The sequence below is a fragment of the Salvia splendens genome, chromosome 4 (assembly GCF_004379255.2).
Source record: "Salvia splendens isolate huo1 chromosome 4, SspV2, whole genome shotgun sequence".
Taxonomy (NCBI): domain Eukaryota; kingdom Viridiplantae; phylum Streptophyta; class Magnoliopsida; order Lamiales; family Lamiaceae; genus Salvia; species Salvia splendens.
The window spans coordinates 17650878-17665312 of record NC_056035.1 but is presented as its reverse complement, the minus strand read 5'-3'; the positions used below and the strand labels follow the sequence as shown (position 1 = coordinate 17665312).

Genomic DNA, 14435 nt, shown 5'->3' with positions numbered 1-14435 from the left:
TAGACCCATCTAACATTTTCTACTCCAAAAAATGTTACTAATACTTGTAATAGTATACTCCATGCAACAGTCATTTTTCCTCCCGAAACGTTTCTATATAAAGCGGCCACTCCCCTCCTTCAATATCAAACACACTAGCAAAACACCTCACTCTCTTTCCTAAACAAGAAAGCTTTTACACTTCCCTTCAAAATGGCGCCGGAAATCATGAACCGTCCCTTGAATCGGGGTCTGGCGAAGGCCGGAAGCCTCCCCAGCCGCGCTTACGTCACGTTCCTTGCTGGTAACGCGACTACGTGAAGGGCGTGGTGGGTCTGGCCAAGGGCCTCAGGAAGGTCAACACCATCTACCCTCTCGTGGTGGCCGTCCTCCCTGACGTCCCCGCCGATCACCGTCGGATACTCGTGGACCAAGGCTGCATAGTCCGCGAGATTGACCCCGTGTACCCGCCCGAGAATCAGACGCAGTTCGCCATGGCCTACTAGGTCATCAACTACTCCAAGCTCCGCATTTGGGAGGTATGTATATAATATAGAGTATACTATCAGTATCGATAATCACATAATTAATTCCAGAATTGATTTTATAAATCGAATTTGCAGTTTGTGGAGTACACCAAGATGATCTACCTGGACGGAGACATCCAGGTGTTCGAGAACATCGACCATCTCTTCGAAATGGAGAGTGGCTATTTCTACGCCGTGATGGACTGCTTCTGCGAGAAGACGTGGAGCCACACGCCGCAGTTCCAGATCGGGTACTGCCAGCAGAGCCCGGACCGGGTCGAGTGGCCCGAGTCTCTGGGCCCGAAGCCGCGCAAGTACTTCAACGCGGGAATGTTCGTGTTCGAGCCGAGCCTGCCGACGTACCACTACATGCTGCAGACGCTGAAGGTGACGGAGGCGACGGCCTTTGCGGAGCAGGACTTCCTGAACATGTTCTTCCGGGATGATGAGGTACGTACTAAACAAGCCCAATAGCAGTGACGGCCCATCAGCCCAAAGCCCAAGGAAGAGTATCAGTTAGGCATTACCAAAGAGTTCGGCCCCAGCCTACAGCTCGGTAAAAGCCGACCAATCAAGCTCTACTCTCAGATCGGCAAAAGCTGCTCGGCAATAGTTCAGCAGTTCGGTCTCAGTATTCGACCGAACTGGGAGATAGTGGTGTCAACTCATGCAGGATAGCGGACCAAACAAAGAGATAGTGGACCCATGCAGGATCTCATGACCTCCACGACATCCACAACCTAGTTAGTGGTGATGTAAGCCACGACCTAATTAGTGATGATGTAAGCCACGACCTAGTTAGTGGTGATGCAAGCCACGATCTTAGTTCAATGTATAAATAGAACTTAGATCAGATAGACTAGGGGAGAAAGAAAGCTCTCTAGACATCAAATATCATATAGCAAGTCTGTATTTGTAAGCTGGTAAACCAGATCAAGCAATACAATCTTGCCCTCCTTTCTTCCCGTGGACGTAGATTTACCTCAGTAAATCGAACCACGTAATTCCTTGTGTCGTGATCTATATTTATTACCTGCATTTACTACCATCAAAAATTCGCCCAACCATCACTGGCGCCGTCTGTGGGAAACAGAGAACCAAATCTGTGATAAAAGCGAGTTTTTGATCCTCTTCCACCAAAAAAATGCATACCAGATCACATAATACCCGTGCTTCCGTCCGTGATAACCATGAGGAAGCTAGTCCAGCCCGCAGGTCTGGAAAACAGCCTCGGGAGAAATCTACTTCCAGTTCTCACGGAGAAGGAACAAACCGCTCAAAGACTCATCGCACCGAGTCTTCCCAGCAGCCCGATTTGAACGAGGCTGTCAAGTTGTTTTTGGCCGAGAAGCAGGAAGAGTTCTTAATTTTCCTGCAAAAGGGCCAAAAGCCGGAGACGAAAACGGTGGATTCTCCCTCCTCATCCAGACATGAAAGTCACTACCGCAGTAGTGCCGTGTCTTCCAGGAAGAAGAATCCTCAACCCCGACATGTTCCTGTTCATCCTCGGTACCGGAATCACAGGAGAACTCCATCTCCTCCATACCGAAGAGATGTCGGGTTCGCCATGTACGGAGCATTGAAGACTCCGTTCTCGGACGATATCACCCGAACTCCCTTGCCACAGAACTACCGAACTCCATCGATGACTTATGACGGGTTAGTGAATCCTCATGACTTTCTGGGACGCTATCAGTATAACATGGCGAACCAGGGTCTCAATGAGGTCCATATGTGCAAGCTGTTTCCCGAGCTGCTTATCGGGAACGCAAGAAGGTGGTTCGATAGCCTCCCCCAAGGCAGCATTAGATCTTACCGAGATCTAATGGATGCTTTCCACAGGAGGTTCTTTCAGAAAGCGGAAGCCCGAATCACTTCGGCTCAGCTGCTTTCTATACGTCAAGGTCGCGACGAAAAGATCAGCGACTTTATGACGAGATTCCACAAGGAATGCCTACAAGTAGATGATCTCAATGACCTACTTGTCATTTCGGCATTCCAAAATGGAATCCTGCCCGGAGCTCTCTACAGAAAGCTCGTGGAATGCAGTCCGCAAACAGCTCAAGAGATGTGGGACATTGCGGACCAGTTCTCCCGTGCCGATGAGGCAGACCGTCGCAAACGGTCTTTAGACAGCTCATCCCGAGGAGACAGGAGGAAGCCCGATCATAGCGATCAGGGACATCCTCGCCGAACTCCTTTTGGCGATCAGGGACATCCTCGCCGAACTCCTTTTGGCGATCAGGGACATCCTCGCCGAACTCCTTTTGAAAGGATTCAAAGGACTCCGGTGCAAGACCGATTGGGGCCACGTCTCAATCCTGAGAAGCCGCCCGCTCAGCTCGGTTAGAACAAGCCAAAGGACAATGGGTAGAAAATCTCCCTCAAGTCCTATGGTCCTACCGAACTACACCCAAAACCTCCAACGGTGAAACTCCGTACAGTCTGGTGTACGGCACTGAAGCCGTGATTCCGGTTGAGATCGGCGTACCCAGTCCCCGAACTCTAAATTTCTCCTCAGAAATGAATGATGACGGACTGAGAGCCGAACTAGATCTGGCCGAAGAAAGAAGAGAATTGGCCTGCATAAAAGCAGCCAAGTACAAGGAGCAAGTAGCCCGGTATTATAACCAAAGGGTGAAAAAGCTGCAATTTCAAGTGGGAGATCTCGTCTTGAGAAACAACGAAGTAAGCCGAGCAGAAAAGCTGGGCAAACTCGAACCCACATGGGAAGGTCCATATCGGGTGTCAGAAGTCCTCGGCAAAGGGTCTTATAAATTGACTCACATGTCAGGAGAACAAGTACCCCGAACATGGTACATTTCCAACCTCAAGAAGTTCCATTTGTAAGAGACAGTCCGGTCAGTCAGTCTTGTGTCTAGTTCGGTCCTAGGGGTATGTGCTTTCTTTGTTTTTTACTTGTTTTTCATGTTTGTCTATGTGCGTTTTGTTTGTCTATGTGCGTTTTGTCTGTCTATGTGCGTGTCGTCTCTTACAAATGTTACTGAGGTATCTTGTTCTTCGAAGGCTGATCCCCTTTTTAGAACATGTATAAGCCAACGATTGTGAGTCCAAGCTTCTAAGGAGGATACAAGACCACAATTCAGCTTAAGAAACAAGCAGTTCGTCTGAAACGAACTGCAACAAAGGGAAAGTCCGATCCACGCGATAAAACTCGCCGAATTAGGACAAGGGAAAGTCCGATCCACGCGATAAAACTCGCCGAATTAGGACAAGGGAAATTCCGATCCCCAAATTAGGACAAGGGAAAGTCCGATCCGAGCGATAAAACTCGCCAAATTAGGACACAAGCTTAGTCCGGTCAAAGAAATTTACTTCATAAGACCAAAGACGAGTCCGGTCAAAGAAGTTTACTTCATAAGACCAAAGACGAGTCCGGTCAAAGAAGTTTATTTCATAAGACCGAGGACCAAGTCCGGTCAAAGAAGTTTACTTCATAAGACCAAAGACGAGTCCGGTCAAAGAAGCTTACTTTATAAGACCGAGGACGAGTCCGGTCAAAGAAGTTTACTTCATAAGACCGAGGACGAGCACGATGAAATTTTTTCGCTGAGCTGTAAATACGCAGTGATAGAAGCGAAATGAAGATTTCATTTATTAAAACTTGTTCGGCATACAACTCCGCTGCCCTACGAGAAGGCGTTACGCTATTACAAAGGACTATTCTACTGTCCACGGTTGCTAAAGTTGAGCCACCTATTCAAAAAATCCTCGTGAAGCCGAGTTCGGGCGTTCTCGGCAGCTGAAGAATAAGCAGGTCGACGAGATGCTCTAATCGACCTACCGCCTCTTCCCTGAGCCCGGGAAGCTCTAGCACCTCGGCGGCGAAGAGTCTCTTCACGAAGCATTTGTTGATCTTGCTCACTCATAATCACAGCTCCTCTACGAACTTCAGTCCGTCCTTGTCTTGACGTTTCCGGTTGCTCCTGAGTCCGTTCTCGTCTTGACGTTTCCGGCTGTTCCTGAGTTCGTTGCTGACTTGGAGTAGGGTTTTGAGCAAGTGAATCAGGGGTTTGAGCTGGAGTGCGACCATCTGTTGGCGGGAAATGCCTAAGGAATCTCTCGATTGAGGGACGCCGGGAAAGAATGATGTCGTACCGAGAAGCCCAGCGCCGCAATGATTTCACGACTTGTTGGCAAGCCGAGCTCTCCAGCGCATTGTTCCTCCGGAGTACATGATATTCCTCCCACAGTTCGTCAACTTGTTCCTGAACTTCAGAGATGGTCATTCCCCCGCGCCTGCAGATGAAATCCTCATACGCAGTCCTCTCAGCGACGGCAGTGTTCAGCTCGGCCTCCAGATCTTTCTTTTCGGACTCTAAGTCCTTATTGTCGGCCTCCAGCTTCACTAAACAAGCCAAGAGTTCGTCATTCTTCATCTGGTCAGCTATGGCTTTTTTCTCAGCTTCGTCTAAAGCGGAAGAGTACAACCGCTTCCAGTGAAGTACCTCCAGCTCCTTAAGAGTTAAGAATACAAAGCAGCTATGTCAGTTCGGCATTTCAGTTTACTGAGCAGGTAGTAAACCACAACAGGAGTAAAAGAGAGTACGAAAAGCTATACGAAGACACAAGTGTAGAAAGAAGAATTTTTTCATTCATAAGAAAAAAAATTTTTACACAAGGAGGGCTTCAAGGCCATTTTACAAGAAGGAAGAAACTAAACCAAGAGAAGGGAGACGAAATCATACTCCGCCAGCTTCGTCTCCGGCTCCTCGGTGAGGTTCAGCTTCCTTCTCCTTGTCTGCCTCAGCTTCAGCCTCGGCCTCCCTGCTCCCCCCAGCCTGCTCGGTGCCCCCATCACCGATCAGCAGCACCTCTTGCTCGGCCTGCCCGTCTCCGGTCTGCTGATCAAGCTGCTCGGTCTCACCCTCTCCGTGGAAAATTGGAGCGGGTGAAACTGGCCCTAAGGAGGCAAATATAGCCTCCATATTCTCGTCCCGGTCAGCTCGGCAACTACGAACTCGGTCAGCAGAAAGCAGGACCGAGGACGAAGCAAGCTCCTCAAGGAGCGGCAGACTCTGGAGACGAGCTGCTATCTCTCGGCCGTACAGCGGCAGGACGACTTCGGGCCCCTGCTCGGCATTATCGGTCATCAGTTTCAGCAGATCACCGACAAAGGCCGAAAATTGATTGCTCAGAAAGAGTTTCTCCGCGAAAGCACGGAGAACCTCCCCTTGGGCAACCACGGCGGCAGCATCCCTCCGTTTCGTCTGCTCTCGCTGGATGACGAGCTGGTTCTTGGCAAACTGGGCTTCATCCTGGGCCGAGATCCTAGCAGCTCTGGCCTTCTCAAAGTCTGCCTTAGCCTGTTCGGCCTGGTGACGAGCAGCCGCCAACTTCCTCTGCATCTCAGCATAATCGTTGGACGCTTTGGAGAGTTCAACGGCGACGAGCTTGGAGAGCATATCGTTCCTCTGAAAATGGAAAAAGGAAAAAGTCAACCGAGGGGCCACAAAAAATACAGGAAAAAAGCAAGGCCAGAAAATCAAGAAGAGAATTCACCTCGGCGAAGTCCGTGGGCCATAAAAAGGGCTCACAGATATGTTCCGAAGGAGGCGCCAAGACCACGTCTTTCTCTGGCGCTCTTGGGGGTTTCTGAATCCTCCCCTTCCCCCTTGCCGAAGTCGACTCCGGCTTCTTTGGATCCGAAGAGGTCTTTTGCCTCTTCGGATTCTTCTCGGCATCAGACGCCGAGCTGCTGGTTTTCGGCCTCTCCGGTTCCTTAGATTCGGAGGATTTGCGACCGAGCTTGTTTAGCAAGTTCACTGCCAAAAAGCAAGAAAACAAGGTTAGTTTTCGTCGTCAAGGCAGTAATGCATAAAAAAGAAATCCTCACCCTCAGCCTCTTCGTCCGAAGACGAGGAGTCGAACGCGAAGTCGCCCTTGACGAGCTCAGACTCCAGGTACTGCTTCCTAATCATAGGAATCTTATTGAGCTCGCCCTCGAGCTCGTCCAACGGTTCTAACCGAGGATGAGGAATCACGGACTTCGGCCCTCTCCAGGGAAAGCCCGGAGCCGCTGTCCTATTATAAAAAAAGAAACGATTTTGCCATTTCGGCCATTTGGTTTTACAAAAGGCTCTAAAGGGCTGTAAAGGGATCAAGTAAAACCAAGATCCCTTCCTCTTAAACTGGAAGAAATTAAGGATTGCCCTCAGAGACAGATCCTTATCTAGCCTACGCAGTTCGGCAGCAAAGGCCGATAAGTGCCTCCAAGAGTTCGGAGTCACCTGACCTAAAGGGAGTTGAAAAAAATCAAGCAGCTCTACAAAGGCAGGGGGAAGAGGGAAACGAAGCCCGCATTCCAAGCCGGCTTCATAAACGGTGGCGTAACCCTCCGGCGGCGAGTCAGCCCTATGAAGGTCATCGGGAATCGCAACCTTCCCCCCAGGAAAAAAATATTTTTCGTGTAGGGATATCACAGTATCCTTACTCAAGATGCTGTGAAAATACTCTACGGTCTTCTCCCCGGATTCTTTCCGGATAGAAGACCCCTTATCCCCTTTCCTACCGCTACCTGACTCAGAAGAAGAAGAAGAAGACATAGTTCTTACTCTTTGAAAGTCTGAAGAAATTCTGAAGAAATTTTTGAAAGCGGAAGGAAATTTTTACGCAAAAGAGAGAATGCAGAAGAAGCAATAGCAAAAGTGTTCAAATGATGAAGAAAGGACGTATTTATCAGATTCGGAGAAGATTTCAAAATCATCGCACCGTTTCGAATCCCACCTTTTCAGGATTCAACGGCCGGATTTTACTGTCGCATTTAATGCAGTCACGCGCAAGGCACGTCCCCTAACGTCAGCCTCCCCCGTACCTTTATCCAGAATGCCGAAGTGACTCGCTTCGCCGAAGTGATTCACTTCGCTTTTCGGGGGGGGGGTAGTGATGGGGTACGTACTAAACAAGCCCAATAGCAGTGACGGCCCATCAGCCCAAAGCCCAATGAAGAGTATCAGTTCGGCATTACCAAAGAGTTCGGCCCCAGCCTACAGCTCGGTAAAAGCCGACCAATCAAGCTCTACTCTCAGATCGGCAAAAGCTGCTCGGCAATAGTTCAGCAGTTCGGTCTCAGTATTCGACCGAACTGGGAGATAGTGGTGTCAACTCATGCAGGATAGCGGACCAAACAAAGAGATAGTGGACCCATGCAGGATCTCATGACCTCCACGACATCCACAACCTAGTTAGTGGTGATGTAAGCCACGACCTAATTAGTGATGATGTAAGCCACGACCTAGTTAGTGGTGATGCAAGCCACGATCTTAGTTCAATGTATAAATAGAACTTAGATCAGATAGACTAGGGGAGAAAGAAAGCTCTCTAGACATCAAATATCATATAGCAAGTCTGTATTTGTAAGCTGGTAAACCAGATCAAGCAATACAATCTTGCCCTCCTTTCTTCCCGTGGACGTAGATTTACCTCAGTAAATCGAACCACGTAATTCCTTGTGTCGTGATCTATATTTATTACCTGCATTTACTACCATCAAAAATTCGCCCAACCATCACGGGAGGTGTACCGCCCCATCCCGAACAGCTACAACCTGGTGCTGGCGATGCTGTGGCGCCACCCGGAGAACGTGCGGCTGGAGGAGGTCAAGGTGGTGCACTACTGCGCCGCCGGGTCCAAGCCATGGCGATACACGGGCCAGGAGAAGAACATGGATGGCCAGGACATCAAGATGCTGGTGGATAAGTGGTGGGATATTTACAACGACGAGACGCTTGACTACAAGGGAGAGGGAGAGGGAGACCTGGCTGCTGCCGAGAAGTTGATCCCCCTGGGCGGGGTGGTGGTTCGTTATGTTCCCGCCCCTTCCGCGGCTTAGACAACGCTACGCTGCCTTCATTCCCTTCATTCTCTTCATTCCCTACGCTGTTTTTAATCATATTTTGATTTGGGTTTAAAATCCTACCGCCGGTGACTCATCGAGTGTGTCGCCACCTCACTTATGTTGTAATTACTTCAAATATATAGAACTACTATATAATAATTCAAACATGTTTAGCATTTTGCTCCCTTTTATAGTATTAATATATACTAGTACTAATGTATGCATTTTAAAACCTCTTTCTTCTGCTTAAACTCAAAATTGATCATATATAACGAAACTCTCTCCCACCTCAAGTAACTCGATCGACTCACAGATACGCATAAACACCTTCATGTGATTTGCAACTAATTCCTAAATCCATTCATTAAACTATTCTTGCTATTGCATTATTCTAAAGTGAAAAGTGTTTCTCGTGGACATTAAAAAAGAGACGGAGAGAGGCAACGTTTGAGTCACATCTAACAGTGGCATATTTTAGTCGTACATAGGCTCAAAAATCAGAACGATTAGTATTCCAGTTTATGTAAAAACATAAACAAATTAGTAAGATTTGGATGGTAAGACTTGTAAACCAAGGGTATGCTATATGTGTATGTCGTTTTAGTGAGCTAGATCTGGACACTGCAAAAGTTGCCAATTTATGTTAATCCCCAATATAGAAAGTAATGCCGTTAATAGAATCATCCAAAGTCAAAAAATTAGCACAGCGCGACTAACTAATTAACGACCAACAAAATCTAATGACGTGAAAGAGAACTATAACTTCCACTGGGACACGTGTAGAGATATGAGAACCAAATCTTAACTGCTAAGACTAGAGATTTCTGTGTGTAGATATAGTTGTAAACTTGTAATATTAATGGGACCCAACCAATCACCACGTCACAACTTAGCTTTAAACCCCACGCGTAATTAGGTCATCCGCATCCCTGTCAACCGTCTCACCCCATCTCTTAACTAAGAGACAACACCTGCATCCTTCCATCTCTTAACCATCTTATCCCTTTACTATTCATTCAATTTCATTTTTTATTTTTATTTCTAACAAATTCAATTAATAAAAACACACTTCATTAAATAAAATAAAATAAAATAAAATTACAATTTAAAATCCTAAAAAAACACATTATTAAAATCCTAAAAAAAATTAAAATACATAATATAAAATACAATTTTATATAAATTATAAAAACTACTCCGCCGGCGAATCATCTCCCGAAGGCGGTGGCGGTGCACTCAAGCTACTTGGAGGCGGAATATCAATTTGTCTTGCCATATACTCAATTCCGGCAAGATGGGCTTGATATTGGGGAGGCGTCATGCAGGAAGTGCCATCGTGGCAACCAAGTACATGGACATTAGGGTGTTCGAGCCCGAGCCCGAGCCCGCCTGGCTTGATTCGTCTCGGCTCCTCCTCCCTCTAGCCACCTTCACCGCCTTAGTCCCTTGCGGCCGACGGCGTGAACGGGAGGAGCCCCCTGGATCGGTGGTCGTGCCCTCAATCTCTTGTGAGGCGTTGCCTGACCCGCCCTTACTAGACGAGTATTGGCCACTTGCCGTGTGCTTCGTGCGTTTCGAGCTCGAGCCCGTGCTGAACTGGACACCGCCAGCCTACCTTTCAACGTCTTTGACCGACTCCCAAACATCGACATGTTTGAATTCTTTATTGCTATCATCTTTAAAGACTTGCAAAGCCACTCTCAGAATGTCGGCTCCACTGGCTCCGCTTTGGAAATTCGTCGCTTCATTCTTGTAGATCCCGCAAATTTTTTTGACATCTCTGTCGACTCGGTCAAAATGACTGCGGAGCATCTTCAAGGTGCGGCGGTGGGCCCCCTTTGGCTTATTCTCGTTGTAGGCATTGATGACCTTTTCCCAAAAACACTTGCGGGTTTGTTGAATCCCGGCGATGGGATCGAACGAGACGCTGACCCAAGTGTTGAACAGAGTCATCGTATCCTTGCGGTTGTATGGATGACGGCCTACATCCTCATCCTCCTCCTCCTCGGCGCCGAATGCGCGACCCATGGAGCTTCCACCGCCTCGTGCTTCTTCCGGAGTGGGTTCATCCGGAAAATTCTCCCTAATTTGGGATAATCCCTGCGATTGCCCATACCTCGGGGCGGAGGGACGAGAGTATGCATCCACATCAAAATATGGTGTTTGGTACGCCGCCGGCGTCGATGAACCAGAACCGGAAGCACCCAAGACATTGTACATGCCCCCCAGTCGCCAAACGTGTTCAAGTTATAGCCGCCGGAACCGCCAGAGTTTCCGTCGCCGGACATTTTGACAGAAATTGGGGAGGAAAGAGAGATGATTTGAGAAGAATAGATGTCTGTTTATGTGTAGAATGAGAATGAAAGAGGAGTATTTATAGAATAAAAAAAATTAAAAAAAAATTTACCGTTCAACGGTAATATTACGGTTTTTTTTAAAAAATTCTGAAAATCGAATTTATTTTTAAAAAAATTATTTATTGCATCAGCATGACGACGTCCACTCGCGGGCCGGCGAGTGGGCGTCACGCCTAGCGCCAGCGATCGCCAGCTCTCCCTCCGGGACGGGACGAGGGACGAGATGGAGGATTGGATCGCTGTCTCGTCTCTTCGAGACGAGACCGAGACTGCATCGAGACGCGATGTGGATGGCCTTAAAGTCGAAGTAATTATGGGACAAAATGTTGTGAAATAGTATTAGGTAAATCTTCGTGTTTATTTTTCCATATTTATTGTGGTAAGCGGTTAGTATTGTCAGTTTGTCACACACATTTTTTTTACCCTTTTGTTGGGAGATATGGCTTATCACAGCAAGTGAGGATGCATGGAGACCGAGCATGGAGTCTACAACACACAATCAAGATAGAGTAGTTCAAAAATCAGTTGAGCTACGGCTACTAGCCGTTGGGGTTTCAGCGGCAGTTTCAACTGCATGGAGTGACTTCTTGTTCACTTCTTGATTAGTTAGATGCTAGTATAAATACTGTTGTAGTAGATCAGTTTAGAGATAGATCATTTCATGTAAACACTTCTTAAATACACATCAATAAGATCACTCTCATATTCGGTTGAACCTCAAGATTCATACTCTACTTCTAGTTACAGTTTTCTTCTCGGTGATCTGAGTTTCCAACAATTGGCGCCGTCTGTGGGAAGGGTTATTCTCATCGATCAACGAGGTTATCAATGGCTGCAAGGTTGGAAGTAGAGAAGTTCTCCGGCAAGAACGATTACCGTTTGTGGAAGATGAAAATGAAGGCGGTTCTAGTGCAGCAGGGTTTAGCGGTTGTTCTCACGCCTGCTGACTCTGATGACAAAGGGAAGGCTCCTGCACCGGATGAAAAAGCTCGAGCCAAGATGGAGGAGATGCAGATAAAGGCCCATAGCGCAGTGATTTTGTGTCTAGGCGATAAAGTCTTGCGTGAGGTTCAAGGGGAAACAACCGCATCAGGAATTCTCAAGAGGCTCGATGATGTGTACATGGCTAAATCATTGGCCAACCGTCATTATATGAAGAGGAGACTATATTCATATAGCTTCTCTGAGGAGAAATCCATAGTGGAGCAACTTGAAGACTTCACAAAATCTATTGATGATCTTGAGGCGGTTGATGTTAAGATTAGTGATAAGTACAAGGCAATCTTGGTTCTTAATGCCTTGCCAAGCTCATACGATCAACTAAGAGATGCTCTTCTTTATGGGAGAGACAAACAAATCACCTACAATGAAGTTCAATCTGCTCTCATGGCCAAAGAATTGCAAAAGGGTGGTTCAAAAGTGTTGGATTCCCAGCCAGAGTCCCTCAATATCAAGAAATTCAGTAAGCAAAAATTCAAGAAAAAGGGTGAAGAAAGTAAGGGTCAGAACTCTGGAATGAAAGAGACCCGCTCTTGCCATTGGTGCAAGAAGCCCGGGCACTTGAAGAAAGACTGCTATGGCTAGAAGAAGAAGCAAGCCGAGGAAAGAAAGGCTCATTCTAATCAGATTAGCAGTGATGCTGAGGAAGCTGCAGAGGTGATGAATATTGTGAATAGGATTGAGAAGGGGTCCTGGATAATGGACTCAGGTTGTTCCTTCCTCATATGTCCAAACTTGGACTGGTTCTTTGATCTTGTTGAATGCAATGGATCAGTTTTGCTGGGAAACAACAAGTCATGCAGTATTAGAGGAATTGAGAACATAAAACTCAGTTTAAATGATGGAAGTGTCAAGGTTCTTTCTGAGGTCAGGTACATCCCAGAAATCAAGAGAAATTTAATATCTCTTGGCACTCTTGAAAGGAATGGATGCTCCTTTGTGTCAGAGAAAGGAGAAATGAAGATTTGAAATGGAAGGGCAAGTTAAAATGATAGCACAAAAAGCTGGTATTCTGTATTATCTGTAGGCTAAGGTGATTATTGGTGAAGCCAATATCACTGTCAAGAATGATCTGAAACATTGGCATCTCAAGTTGGGACACCCGGCTGAATGCACATCAATAAGATCATTCTCATTTTCGGTTGAAGCTCAAGATTCATACTCTACTTCTAGTTACAGTTTTCTTCTCGGTGATCTGAGTTTCCAACAATTGGCGCCGTCTGTGAGGCTACATTTTATTAGAGATGAGGTGGAGAGTGGTAGAGTCAAAGTTATAAAGATTGATACGGCTCATAATCTAGCAGACATGCTGACAAAGCCTCTGAGCAAGGAAAATTTTCAGTATTGTTGTAAGCTTGTGGGTTTACATGCAATGGAATTTTGAGAAGCTTTGCTGCGATTAGCCAAGGTGGAGTTTGTTGGGAGATATGGCTGATCACAACAAGTGAGGATGCATGGAGACCGAGCATGGAGTCTACTACAAACAATCAAGATAGAGTAGTTCAAAAATCAGTTGAGCTACGGCTACTAGCCGTTGGGGTTTCAGCGGCAGTTTCAACTGCATGGAGTGACTTCTTGTTCACTTCTTGATTAGTTAGATGCTAGTATAAATAGTGTTGTAGTAGATCAGTTTAGAGATAGATCATTCCATGTAAACACTTCTTGAATACACATCAATAAGATCACTCTCATATTCGGTTGAAGCTCAAGATTCATACTCTACTTCTAGTTACAGTTTTCTTCTCGGTGATCTGAGTTTCCAACACCTTTCATAATTATGAATTACTTAAATCCTTCCATTCTTGATCCCAACCTCCCTAGCTGGCTAGCTCCATGACCATGATCATGTCCTCCGCATAACAATAGTAATTTCTCTTTCCCTATATCGATGATCATGTGCTCTCAAAGCCATATGCCACCATGTATGATACGATCTTATGTCGCATGTTTTAAGAACAACGAAGAATCTATCAAAATATTGTGGGTGGAAGACTTGAAAGGATGAGTTAGAAGGTGAATGGTGTCACAACGGTTATGGAAATTCCATTGATAAGCCGTGAAAGTGGAATGAATGATGCCATGTGAAAATTCTTTTGATATGACAAAAGACTCAATAAATTAAAAATTGAAGAGAGAAGATAAAAGTCATAAGTTGTTAATCTTCAAACGTGTGTTTTTGTCATCCAACAATGAGGACTTAATATACAGAAAAGAAACTTCTAAATATATCCTAAAGATAATAAACTATAAAGGAAATAAATTAGAAAAAACACCTAATTGATAAAAGGAAAGAATATCAAAGTTCATTAACATTATATTGGTTAATAACTTTCCATCTACTTGCATCATAAAAGTTATCCAAAATTGTATTTTTACAAAAGTCCTCGTACTTTTATAGATGGCTAACTTAGTAGATTACTTTTATAGATGGCTAACTTAGTAGATCACATACTTGGGTCATTCAATAAGTAGTCATAAATATGTGGAGTGCAATTTTTACACAATTATGTTGTATCGTATTAACATGTATCAACACACACTTCATGCATATGTCAGCTCATCAACTTAGATAATATTCATCGTTTGGTTCAATTGATATTGGAATTCGCCTTTATTTCAGCTAGTAAAAGTATCATGACCTCTTTTTATCTTTTTAGCTAAAAAAAACTCTTGTAATTAGTTAGCTTTGAATAATTACATGATCTATCTTGTTGT

The 14435-nt window shown here is 45.7% G+C and overlaps 1 pseudogene; it reads left to right on the top strand.

The window, feature by feature from the left end:
- The first annotated feature begins 192 nt into the window (after window positions 1-192).
- On the top strand, window positions 193-8358 carry LOC121799553 (annotated as a pseudogene).
- Window positions 8359-14435: the final 6077 nt, after the last annotated feature.